The sequence below is a fragment of the Gossypium raimondii genome, chromosome 13 (assembly GCF_025698545.1).
Source record: "Gossypium raimondii isolate GPD5lz chromosome 13, ASM2569854v1, whole genome shotgun sequence".
In the NCBI taxonomy this organism is placed as follows: domain Eukaryota; kingdom Viridiplantae; phylum Streptophyta; class Magnoliopsida; order Malvales; family Malvaceae; genus Gossypium; species Gossypium raimondii.
The window spans coordinates 43,658,846-43,670,688 of NC_068577.1; positions in this window are offsets into that span (position 1 = coordinate 43,658,846).

Below are 11,843 nucleotides of genomic sequence, written 5' to 3' on the forward strand. Positions count from 1 at the left end.
TAAATATAAATTAAAAAATTAGATTAATGTTTAGTGTTTAGGGTTTTTAAGGAAAAACTCAAATAAATTAAGGTTTGGGGTTTAGGGTTACTTAAATTATTTGTTAATTTAAAAAAGCTTTCACGTGGACGTTGTTTTGCTACAATAGCTCTTGAAAAAATAATTTTGAGAAGACGTTTCTGAGCAAATAGTGTTAAAAACGCTTTAAGCAGGATGCATTGTCAGCAAAAGTATTGAAAAAAGTTCCCACGTGGACGTTTTTTTGTTACAGTAGCTTCTGAAAAAATAATTTTGAGTAGACGTTTTTGAGCAAATAGTGTCAAAAATACCTTAAACAGGATGCTTTGTCAGCAAAAGTATTGAAAGAAGCTCCCACATGGACGCGTTTTTGCTACAGTAGCTCCTGTTTGGCTTGAGGCTATAAATGAGGCAAAATTTTTTTCTCAGATTGCATAAGCTACAGCAAAAAAAAATTTAGAGAGGCTAAGAAAGATAGAAATTGAAGATGAGTGAACGCATCATTGCTGTTATTTACCATGATGGTGAGGTTCATCATACCGAGAACGGTGTTATTTTTTAATCGGAGAATACAGTGCGACTGGTTTTTAACCAGAACATAGATTTGACAGAACTTCGTAAAAAAATTAGGCATAAAATACTCGAAATGACGTCAATGAAAGTTCTGTCTATTATGTATCGATTTTGTTCTTCTGTTGATCCGGTGACATATGACTCGTTTGACATAAAAGGTGCTCGTAGCTTAGAGGCAATGTTGCAGACTCATCTCGCTAGTGAAGCGCCCTATATTGAGTTATATGTACAATTTACATCGTCAAATGATGCACTTACGATTTCTGTTCGAGAGGTATACACGACCCTTGCCCGACACTCGGTTAGTGGGTTACAAAACACGAAACAACCCATGTTTGGTAACAGTATGGAATACACAACCCCTGCACGACACTCTGTCAGTGGATAGGACATGCACCTCGGTGGGTCGATGTTTGATGCTGGAAATACGTACTGGGGAACGACATCAACTTCTAATGGTTGGCAATCTACATTCAATTGGGGACGTTACGAAACGCCCAGAAGAAGGGATGATGTACTCCCTACGACGTCCACCGGTGAGGGGACCTCGTACGTTGCAGATGATGGTGGGTTAGAAGATGACTCCGATGTGGATCCACCTCAAGAGCCCGGGCCCGATGGTGCAGAAGTTGCATTATTTTCTAAATCGGAGCCTATTCCAACCGAACTTTAAGATGTTGAAGGGGTTCAGATGAAGAAGATCCACGATTCAGGGCATGCTCACCTCCAGCCCACGTGCATAATGTCAATCTGTCTACAGATGATGCGTTGAAGTTTCCAGATCTACCACACAGGTTGCGTGATCGTACAAGTTCGCTACTGGATTTAGGTAAATTTGAAGTTGCTAATGAGTTTTCCAAAAATGATAGTTTTATTGGTGTATTGAAACAACATAGTATCAATAACGGCGTTAACTACCACGTGGTTAAATCCAAAGTTGATAAGTTTGAGGCAAAGTGTACAGTGCAAGACGGTATATGTTCATGGAAAATTTACGTCTCGTTGAGGAAAATGACAGGGTTCTGGGAGATAAAAAAGTACAAAGGTCCACATACATATGCTGCAGTACAATATTTAGGGTTTCTGAATAATACTGTTATTATATAATGTTGCATTATTTAATGTACTCCGTTGATAGGTATTTCACAAGATCATCCCAAGATGGATTCAGCTATGTTAGCTAGCTTGATACTACCCATGGTGAAGGCAGATCCTAGGACTTCAGTGCCGGTCTTAATTGCCAATATTCGTAGCCAAATGGGGTACACGCCCTCTTACCGCAAGGCTTGGACAACTAAGCAAAAGGCGTTGGAGAAGTTGCATAGTGGGTGGGACGCTTCATATAATGAAATATGGTAGTGGTGTCAAGTGCTAGAAAGATATATCCCAGGTTGCATAACAAACCTTGAAACGGAACATGCGTACTACAACGACCGATTGCTACGTGGATGCTAGGTGTTCAAACGCCTGTTTTGGACCTTTAAGCAATGCCGAGACGCATTTCCATTCTGCAAGCCATTTGTACAAATTGACGGTACCTTTATGTTTGGTAGATATACCCATCGGCTATTGCTAGTAGTGGCACAGGATGGCAGTGGGAGAATTCTTCCAATTGCATTTGCAATAACACCGGGGGAGTCAGCTGATGACTAGGATTTCCTTTTATCTAGGTTAAGGGGGCATGTGTGCCCCCAACCTGATATCTGTGTTATTTCAGATCGGGACACCGAAATATTATTTGTAATTGATCGACAGGGAAGCTTATGACAGTGCACACACCATCGGTATTGCCTAAGGCACGTTGCTTCCAACTACTATAGGCAATATCCATCTAAGAGTGAACGACGACAAGTGACCAACATGGGTATTTAGTCTCTATTAATATAATTTCGTTTGTCATTTTGAATTTATTCTAAATGAAAGAGTGGTATGTAATATTCACTATGAACTTATATTGGCGGGGTATGAAATAAATAAATACTGTTTTCATGAGATGTTGGCAGTTTTGCGTTTAATTAACGGCGAAGGAGCGGACTACCTTTGTAACATACCTTTCGAATAGTGGGTACAACATACGATGGCTGCCTATGATATGGTCATATGGCTAAATGCATAAATTCTGTTCTAAAAGGAATGCCGACAATCCCAATTGCAAATTTACGTCTTCCAAAGTGATAGTACACTCTCCACATGAAAGATGGAATGTGTGCGTATCGGGTCTCCACCTCTCAATCAACGCACTAATGAGTTTTGGGTCCAACTTGCATTCCCGGCCTACCGTCGCCACGTGCCAAAAACTCGCTTCCCACAGGTAATTCTTTACCAGCGGTGATGGAGGACCATGCATATTACGGATATAGCATTGCAATATCCGATCTACAGACTTTTATAAGAAATAATAAAATAAAAATTATTTAAAATTGCATAAATAAAAATCTTAAATAATATTTAAAAATTAAATTTAACACTTACCATTTTCATTTGTCTGACGGATATGTGCTCGTTATCGAGACGAATTAATTCTCCGGCCATTGCTAACACGATCTAATTTTTATGATTTAAAAAAATTCAAAAATATAAAATTAAAGCTTTTTTAAAAATAATTAAAAAAATTAAAGCTTTTTTTAAGAGGAATTTGAGAGAATATTGGAGAGAAATTGATAGAAAGGATTTAGGTGTGAAAAAAATAAAATGGGGATTTTTATAGTTTTTTTTACTGTTGGGGGGTCATCAACGGTAAAAAAAGTAGTCGTTGCTACTGTTCACGTGCGGGCAAAACGCTTCGTCAAGGAAGCGGTTTGTCCAAGTTGATAGAAAGCGCGGCACTTCATCGACGAAGCAGTTTCTTGCCTAGTCACCTAGCAACGCGCTGACGTGAATGCATTTTCGGGGAATTGGATCATTCTGGTAATTAATTTTTTACCGGGCCCATTTCAGTAATTTTTTAAAAAAATGGGCTTTTATTGGTATTTTGCCCCAAAATATCCTTTCAAATTAATACTAAATATTTTAATGTTTTAGTTTATATAAAATTTTATCTATTAGAATTTTACATTATTAGATTTTTTATAGGGTAAATTACTCCAACAGTCATCCAATTTTGGGGTAGCTAACAAAACAGTCACCTAGGTTTCATTTCAGTCACTCAACTTTCAAAAATTTACAAACAGTCCTTTTTGCCGTTTTTCGTCACAGACATCACTGCAAAGTGACATGGCAAATGATGGCATCCTTGGTGTCAAAAAAATCCTCCAGCTGGCCGGTTACTTTCAATTTAACAGCTTTACTAGTACCAATTTAGGGTTAGAAAAAAAGAAAACAAGGAGAAGAGAAAAAATAAAGATGCCTAAAATGATTTTGGTGTGTTATTGTAGAAACCCAGCCAAATTAAACACGTCTTGGTCCAATGACAACCCAGGTAGGGGATTTTTTGGGTTTAAGAAATTTGACAGTGGATTTCGAAAACCATGTTGGTTTTTTACCTAGTTGGATTCACCATTGATGCCCCGTTCACGAATTGTGTTGTTGGGTCTTCTGAAAAAAGTGAGGACATTGGAGGATACAAGGAGGAGGGAGAAAAAAACATGGTTTTTGGTGCTTGTATTTGTAACTATGTTGTTGTTTTTTAAACCCTAAATCAACTTATATTGTTGTTGTTAGCACTGAAAACCAGCTTATGTTTTGTAATATTGTTGCTGGTATATTGTTACGTATGTTGTTATACATGACTACTGGTATATTGTTGCTTATGTTGTTATACATGGATGCTGGTATACATGGCTAACTAGCTCATGTTATTGTTTACAAACTTGAAAAACATGAAATGAGATATAATATGTGATTGTTGCTTACAAATTGTTTTGTAATATTGTTGTTGCTTACAACAGTTAGAAAGTTGTTTTGTAATATTTGATTTCATTTCAAAGTTGACAGACTTGAAAGAATGTTTAATCTTCATTTTATTTGTATTTCTTAATACTCATATATCAAAAAAGATAACACAGATGAATTTTTTTTGTATTTCTCAATTCTCACACATTTTTTTCTCAATACTCATATGTTAGAAGAGATAACACAAATTACATGGATCAATGCTCATATATTAAGGCCAAAACGTCAAACTGTTTACAAAAGGAATGAGGGGCAAAATATTTCCAAATTTTCTTACAATTCAACACAATTGAACAGATGCAAATCGTAGGCAAATTTACCAAAAAAATTAGTGACTATATGACAAAGTTTATCAATAGTAGCAATCATAGGAAAATTTACAAAAATTAATCTAAGTTAATAAATCAGTAGCAGGAAAATTTACACAATTTCAAAAAGTTAGCAAAATAAGGTCTATTCACAATGTCATCATCGGTCTGTCATAGATGACTTTTGATAAGGGGCATCCATCTAACAGTGGTTCGTCTCCTCTTGAATGGGAGCTTTTCTCTTTGGGCAGCATCTTTTTGGTGAGTGGGGGCAGCTTGTTGATGAGTTGGGACAGTTTGTAACTAAGTTGGGGCAGCCTGTTAAGTGCGTAAGATTATAGATTTAAAAGGCTATGGCAGTCTAATATGAAGTACGTAACATAAGACCATGGATGAAAGATGCCATGGTGGCATAGTACAAAGTATACGATATACAGTGTAAGTGTTAGAGTATGCCCAAAGATCAATCATGAGATGGTTGTAATAACATACTTGATTTATCATGTTTATTAATATAAGGCGTTACCATTATTATTTCAGTTTCTTTTCTGTGTGCATAAATAAACTATTTTATAATAATGTCCTGAGAATAATATGATTATTCTTAAAAGGTCCTTAGTCAAGTATTATTGTTGGCTAGACAACAATAATGCATTAAGACTAACATGTAGTTGATCGATGATAAAAGGTTGTCATTGATATGAAATGTCAAGATCGATGCATGAATATGTGTGTTAGAGAACAACATATTGGACTGACCCATTATGAGTATGTTTCTTGGATTATTAGGTAATTGTCACAACATTACTCACAGTGATTAATATGTATATGATCCTCAGACTTGAGATCATCATAATCCCAACATCGTGAGTTGTGTATTTTGATACAGTCAAACGTACACCGTAACTGGTTGTTCTATAAAGGCTGATGTTGGATATACCACGATCAGTGTAGAGGGATATGGTCGATCGATATAGGATAAGTCCCTCCTACATAATGGGATTAATATATTAGGCCACTTGATTGAGTGAGACTAGAAATGCATGGCCATGCTCAAATAAGCTAATATGAGATGTCATACTTATTTGTATATCATAGTCTGCTTAAGATATCAAGGAACATGGAATGGACTATGCAAGTGTGACTATTCCATGACTTGTGTCCAATCCAGAGATAAAGGACTTAAGGATTATTGCATGAAAGGTTAATCATAAAAGGTTATGTCGAATCATGATTTCTTGTTACTTAGGTAGCAATGATGCATTGCTAGGTGCCACTCATTGTTTGTAACATTGGAATCGTTCTAGTATTACTGCTAACGTTACAAGAACCTCTGTGGTCACACCTATAGTTGAAATGAACGGAATAAAACATAGTTGGTATTGTGTTTGGTTATCGCTTGAATTAAATTAATTATAGAATTAATTTAATTGGGTAATCAAATATCGAACACATTATATGTGCAAGGTTGTTGTACGCATAATGAGAACATGAATTTGGTTAGTATATAAATTCAAATAAATATATAGTTTATCGAAATCATTATTATAATTAATGTAATTATAATTTTTGGTTGAAAAACATTGATATATTTATTTAATTTCTAGAAACCCTAAAAAGGGATATAAAATCCCGTTTTGCTTTGCTTGGTGGGTCTAGTAGCCGTCAAAGCAAAGTCTTCTCAAAAACAGTTTTTGGGATTCTTTCTGTTTATTGTCAACATGGTGGATTACGTAGAGGCTGGGATCACGATAGATTGCGGCTAGATTCGATAGTAGATCAGATTACTCATTGCCAAGGCATCGCTTTCGACTCTGAATAAGATTCGGTAATTTCGAAATCTTTTTCTCCCCTATTCGTTCCTCCCACATGGATCCATGGTTAGGATCATCGGATATTTTATTTTTCTGCTGTGCCGTAGGGGTGTCGGCGTTCCAACAATAAGACCATAGATGAAAGATGTTATGACAACCAGGTATGATGAGTAAGACTATAGATGGAAGACTCCATGGCATCATGTAATAATACGCCAAGATGGTGAATCGATATAAGACCATCGATGAAAGAATCTATAACATTCACAGAGAAAGTCGTCGGGAAAGTAAATACGAGTTAAGTTTGTTGGGATAGTAAACACAAAATAGACAATCCGCTATGATAGTAAACACATAATAGACAATCTGTTAGGACAATAAACACAGAATAGTTAGTTCATCGGGACAGCAAACACGAGTTGATCTGTCAGGACTAAGGGAGTAAGTGGCGAGAAGGGTGTAAGACTTTAGTTCGACTAAGGTAACTAGTAAAATCCACTGGTATGTAAGTGTAGATAGTCTGCCAGGACAGTAAACATGGGTATTATGCTCAGACAGCCCATAGTGGCATGGAATTATGACATCCCAGAAAATTCGTTGAGACGATAAATGCTAAAGGTTCGCCAAGATAAGATATATGAGACCCTAGCGGGAAGTTCACCATACAGAAGGTACGCCATGGGCTAAGATAGAAAGAGTAGCGTGAATAGGGTGTTAAACTATAAGCATGCATCAGCGAGATGCACCCGAGGGGTGTGGATCTCCGGATTAATAAAAGGGATTCGCCAAGGGCGATGTAAATTGAAACCAACAATAGGACTATAGAGTCTGCCAGAGAAACAATGAATCCTTTGAGAAAAGCACATATGAGGCAAAACTCTACTGGCTTGAAGCCACGAGCCTTAGGCCAATGAATGGACCACTGGCATATTGTGGGGAGAAGAGGTTGTAAATGGCTGGTCGTTAAGACTAGATCGTCAACAAAATAGGAGAATTCAGAGTAACAATAAGTGATCAAGAGGAACTAGACAACAGGGATCTGTAGGTGAGGGTCTGTCGGGGCGGAATAAGCCCGTTGATAACTGAGTAAACAACAGTTTGCCAAGAATAGCGAAGAACGAATAAAAAGTTAGAAGTTGTAAGAGAAATAGAGAGACGACCACAACTCCGGTAAAATCTGTTATATATCAAGAGGAGACAAGGAGTTGATATCTCTGTAAAAAACTTATCTTTAATGTTGACTTGCTAGATTAGTTATATTATGTTGTAAAGGATATTCTCACTAAGTTCATCAGAACTTATATAATTTACTGCTTAATCGCAGGACAAGGTGAGTAGAGCTCACTTTTATCATCTTTGGTTTCTAGCCCCTTTTGAGCACACTGTTATTATGGATTTGTGAATAGAGCTCACACTCTAGCAAACTGAGGTCGAGATTAGTGAAAAAGATCGAGTAGTAGAAAGCAGAGAAAAATCAAGTCCACCTAATCCAAAAACACATGTATAATTCAAGTAACAAGGTTTATTGATATAAATATCACAATGGTTTAGTTTTAAGAAAAATTTTAAAACTATGTTATGTCAAAATATTATTTTTTTATACTGATTTTTCCAACATTACTAATGTTCCAACAATACATTACACTCCCAATGAGAGAACGTAGGTTCGATATTTGGAAATGGCATTATTTGGAAGCACAACTACGAACCCTGAACATGGATCATAAAATGGAAGTGTTTGCAAATCAGTCACTGTCCCCGATACATACTCATACATTCCAGCTATCCACCCTTGAAGCTCGTTGTATGACACATCCCAGTCGCCATACAACTCTCACATCGCCATTTGCTTTGCCCACCATGCCTTTTGGTACGACACTTTGTACTTGAATCGAGCTTGCATATCCACAATAAGGACCGACACTTGAATGGTGGTTGACTCTTTCACCGAAGGGATGATCAGTTGCATATAGCTTTTGCATCTAACTTTCTATGGTCTTGCGACATACGAGCGGATGTGCATGTGTGTGGACCTTCTAGTTTCCTTATCATCCACATCTGTGTCCCCTGCATTAACGCAGTTCGGGCACGCCATTTACAACCACTTGACGCTTTCCAACATTCTCCTGCATACAAAAAATGCGTCGACTTCGTTACTTTATAATCCACACCTAATTTCAAGCTAAGTTGTTTTATAGCATGTAAACAGTCTTTTTTGTTATCAAATTAATGCCTCACAAACAACTCATCTTCGTCAAATCCATTGTAAACTAAGTGAGTCGGCCCTTCCTCGTCTATGTCTTCAGGGATATCATCCAAATCGGGGTCACTAAAATCATCGTTGGGATCACGGTGGGACTGATCATCATTATCAGACCCTTCATCACAATCTTCTATGCTGGCCAACACCTCTAGATGGATCTCTAGACGATGACACGAGTATGGGGTGTTATACGAACATCCACCAGTGTTTGGATTTTCGAAAGTTGACGCTGATCGTACAAAACCTGACTGATCTTCCCAAGAGACGTTAAGATCAAAATCAATTCCGGAGCGCTGGCTTGTTGGAATTACCCCTTGAATGGGATCCGGTTTAGCTATCTCCGCGAACAACTCAACTGGATTGGGATTTTCTATTCCAGGGGGGCAATAAATTGCTATCATTGTACCTAAACCATCATCATCTTCAAGCTCAATTTCTGAGAACTTTAGTGGATCAGTTGAAACCGAAAATCTGTAAAACAGTCTCAACATTTGCTTTTCGCAACGGCTTGCTATCTTTGTACTGATTTTTCGTTTTAAATCCGACACCGATTTTTTTTTTCTTTTTTCGTATACTGGTGTCGGCCATTGACACGAAAAAAGTAAAAAAAAAATTGGGAAAAAGGTGGTGCTGGCCATTGGCAGGCCACCACCAAAACGATTTTTTTACTTTTTCAGATATCGATGCCGACCATTGATGGACCAAAAATAAAAAATTGAAACAGTGGAGTAGGCCATTGGCGAGCCACCACAAAAACATTTTTTCCTTTATTCAGATATCTTGGTGCTTAGGCCATTGACAGACCAAAGGTAAAAAAAAATTTGGGAAAAAGGTGATGCTGGCCATTAGCAGGCTAACCAAAACAATTTTTTTTTTACTTTTTTTTGTTTCAATGGCAAGCACTAGTATACGAAAAAAGTAAATTTTTTTTTGCAAAAAGGTGGTGCCGGCCATTGGCAGGCCACCATCAAATTTTTTTTTACTTTTTTCGTATACTGGTTCCTGCCATTGACATGAAAAAAGTACAAAAAAAATTTGAAAAAACGTGGTGCCGACCATTAGCAGGCCACCACTAATTTTTTTTTATTTTTTTCTTATACTGGTGCCTACAATTGACACGAAAAAAGTAAAAAAAAATTACTTTTTAAGGTGGTGCCGGCCATTGGCAGACCACCACCAAAAATTTTTTTTTTACCTTTTTCATATTCTGGTGCAAGCCATTGACAGACAAATACCTGAAAAAAATTTTTTGTATACAGGGGGTGCCGACCACTGACAGGCCAGCACCCAAAATTTTTTTTTTCCTTTTTTTTCTTTTCTGTATACCAGTATTATACAATATAAAAAACTACACTGGTTCCGGCCATTCACAGGCCACAACCCTATTTCACTGTTCATTTCAGGTTATTTTGGTGATTATTTTTAAACCTGGGTTATCTTTGTAAATATAATATTTTTTGGACTATTTTTGTAAAATAGCCTACCAAATAAAATCAAACTACTCCAAAAAAAAAACATATAACATATACATACGGTGAAACTGAAATCTACACATAGTAATTATAAATAATAAAATTTAAACTCGAGAAGACATTGTAATTTTGGAGTAAAAATAAGCTACACAAAATTGAAACCCTAATATCGAATATCAACCCAAAACTTCTTTACCACATGATGTTGACAATAAAAGAGAAGGTAAAAAATTGAATGGTCCCGTCCCGTCCAGTCCCATCCCATCCATAAACAAATTGTAGTATTGGAGCAGTTCATAGTTGACTGAGAGCCTACTTGATGAAGAAAGCAAGTGAGGCCCATTTCCAATCACTTATTATTATTGTCTTGAATTCATGGTTTGTCCCTTTGGAAGGCAAGATTCTTTTTCTATCCAAACAACAACGACCCAAATAGAATCTGGAAATTTTGAATGAATTTTTGAGCACGCATTTCGGAGTCACGTAGGCATCCCCATTGCCTCGCTCCTTTCCTCTCTTCCCATAAATGGTTTGAAAATTCCAACGGTTTCTACCGGACTTTCTCGGGTCTTCTTTTTCCATTTTTGTCCTATTAGTTGCTCCTAATTATAATTGAAAATTTTCTCTCAAACTATATATACAAATTGAATTATTGTAATTATAAAATACTAAATTATAATATATTTATGATGTGAGTGGATTAAATTATGTAATAAATTTATAAAAAAGTTTATAATAAATAAAACTTAGTGGGCCATAAAAGTTAAAAGGATATTTTATAATTCACCTTAACAAAACGTTGAATTATGTATGCTATTTTTGACTTGCACGGTGTTTGAAATGCATAGTTATAGCCCGATGACCCATTTGATAAAAGGTTGTAATTTTATAAACACGGCCTGCGTGTCGTGCCTTACTACTATTCTCTTGTATTTCTCTTCTCATCTTACTCCCTCGTATGCAAAACGAGTTTCTGTATATTGTAATTTACAAGCGTTGCTGTGGGCTAGACGAAAAGGAAGATGGGCCAACTAGTGTGGACCGATAGCTTGTGAAGCAGCTTACACCTATAGGCTTCCTTTTGGTTCTCCCATTGGCTTGGGTTGCACCACATTAGTTTATGGGCTATAACTATTGCATTTATTTATTGATTTATTTATTCATGTATGAGGTGCTATGGATGACTAAAGCATGCCAAATTTTAAATATTTTAAAATTCGTTAATAATGAACCACATTAACTGATGAGATCAATTAAATGGCTAAATGAACTAAATTAAACCATAATTGGTAAGATGGAACAACCTTAATAAAATCTCTCTATTAAAATATTAAGTCAATATAGCCTTCCAACTTTTCCCTTGTTAAGGCCTCGATCAATACTGTGTAGGTTCTGCTAAAGCAAAGTACTAGTATTTATCTTGGTTAAATGCGAAGAATAAACAAGTGATATTCGCTGGTTAAAATTGGTTAATGACTTAACTAGGTTATTCTAATAGGATTAG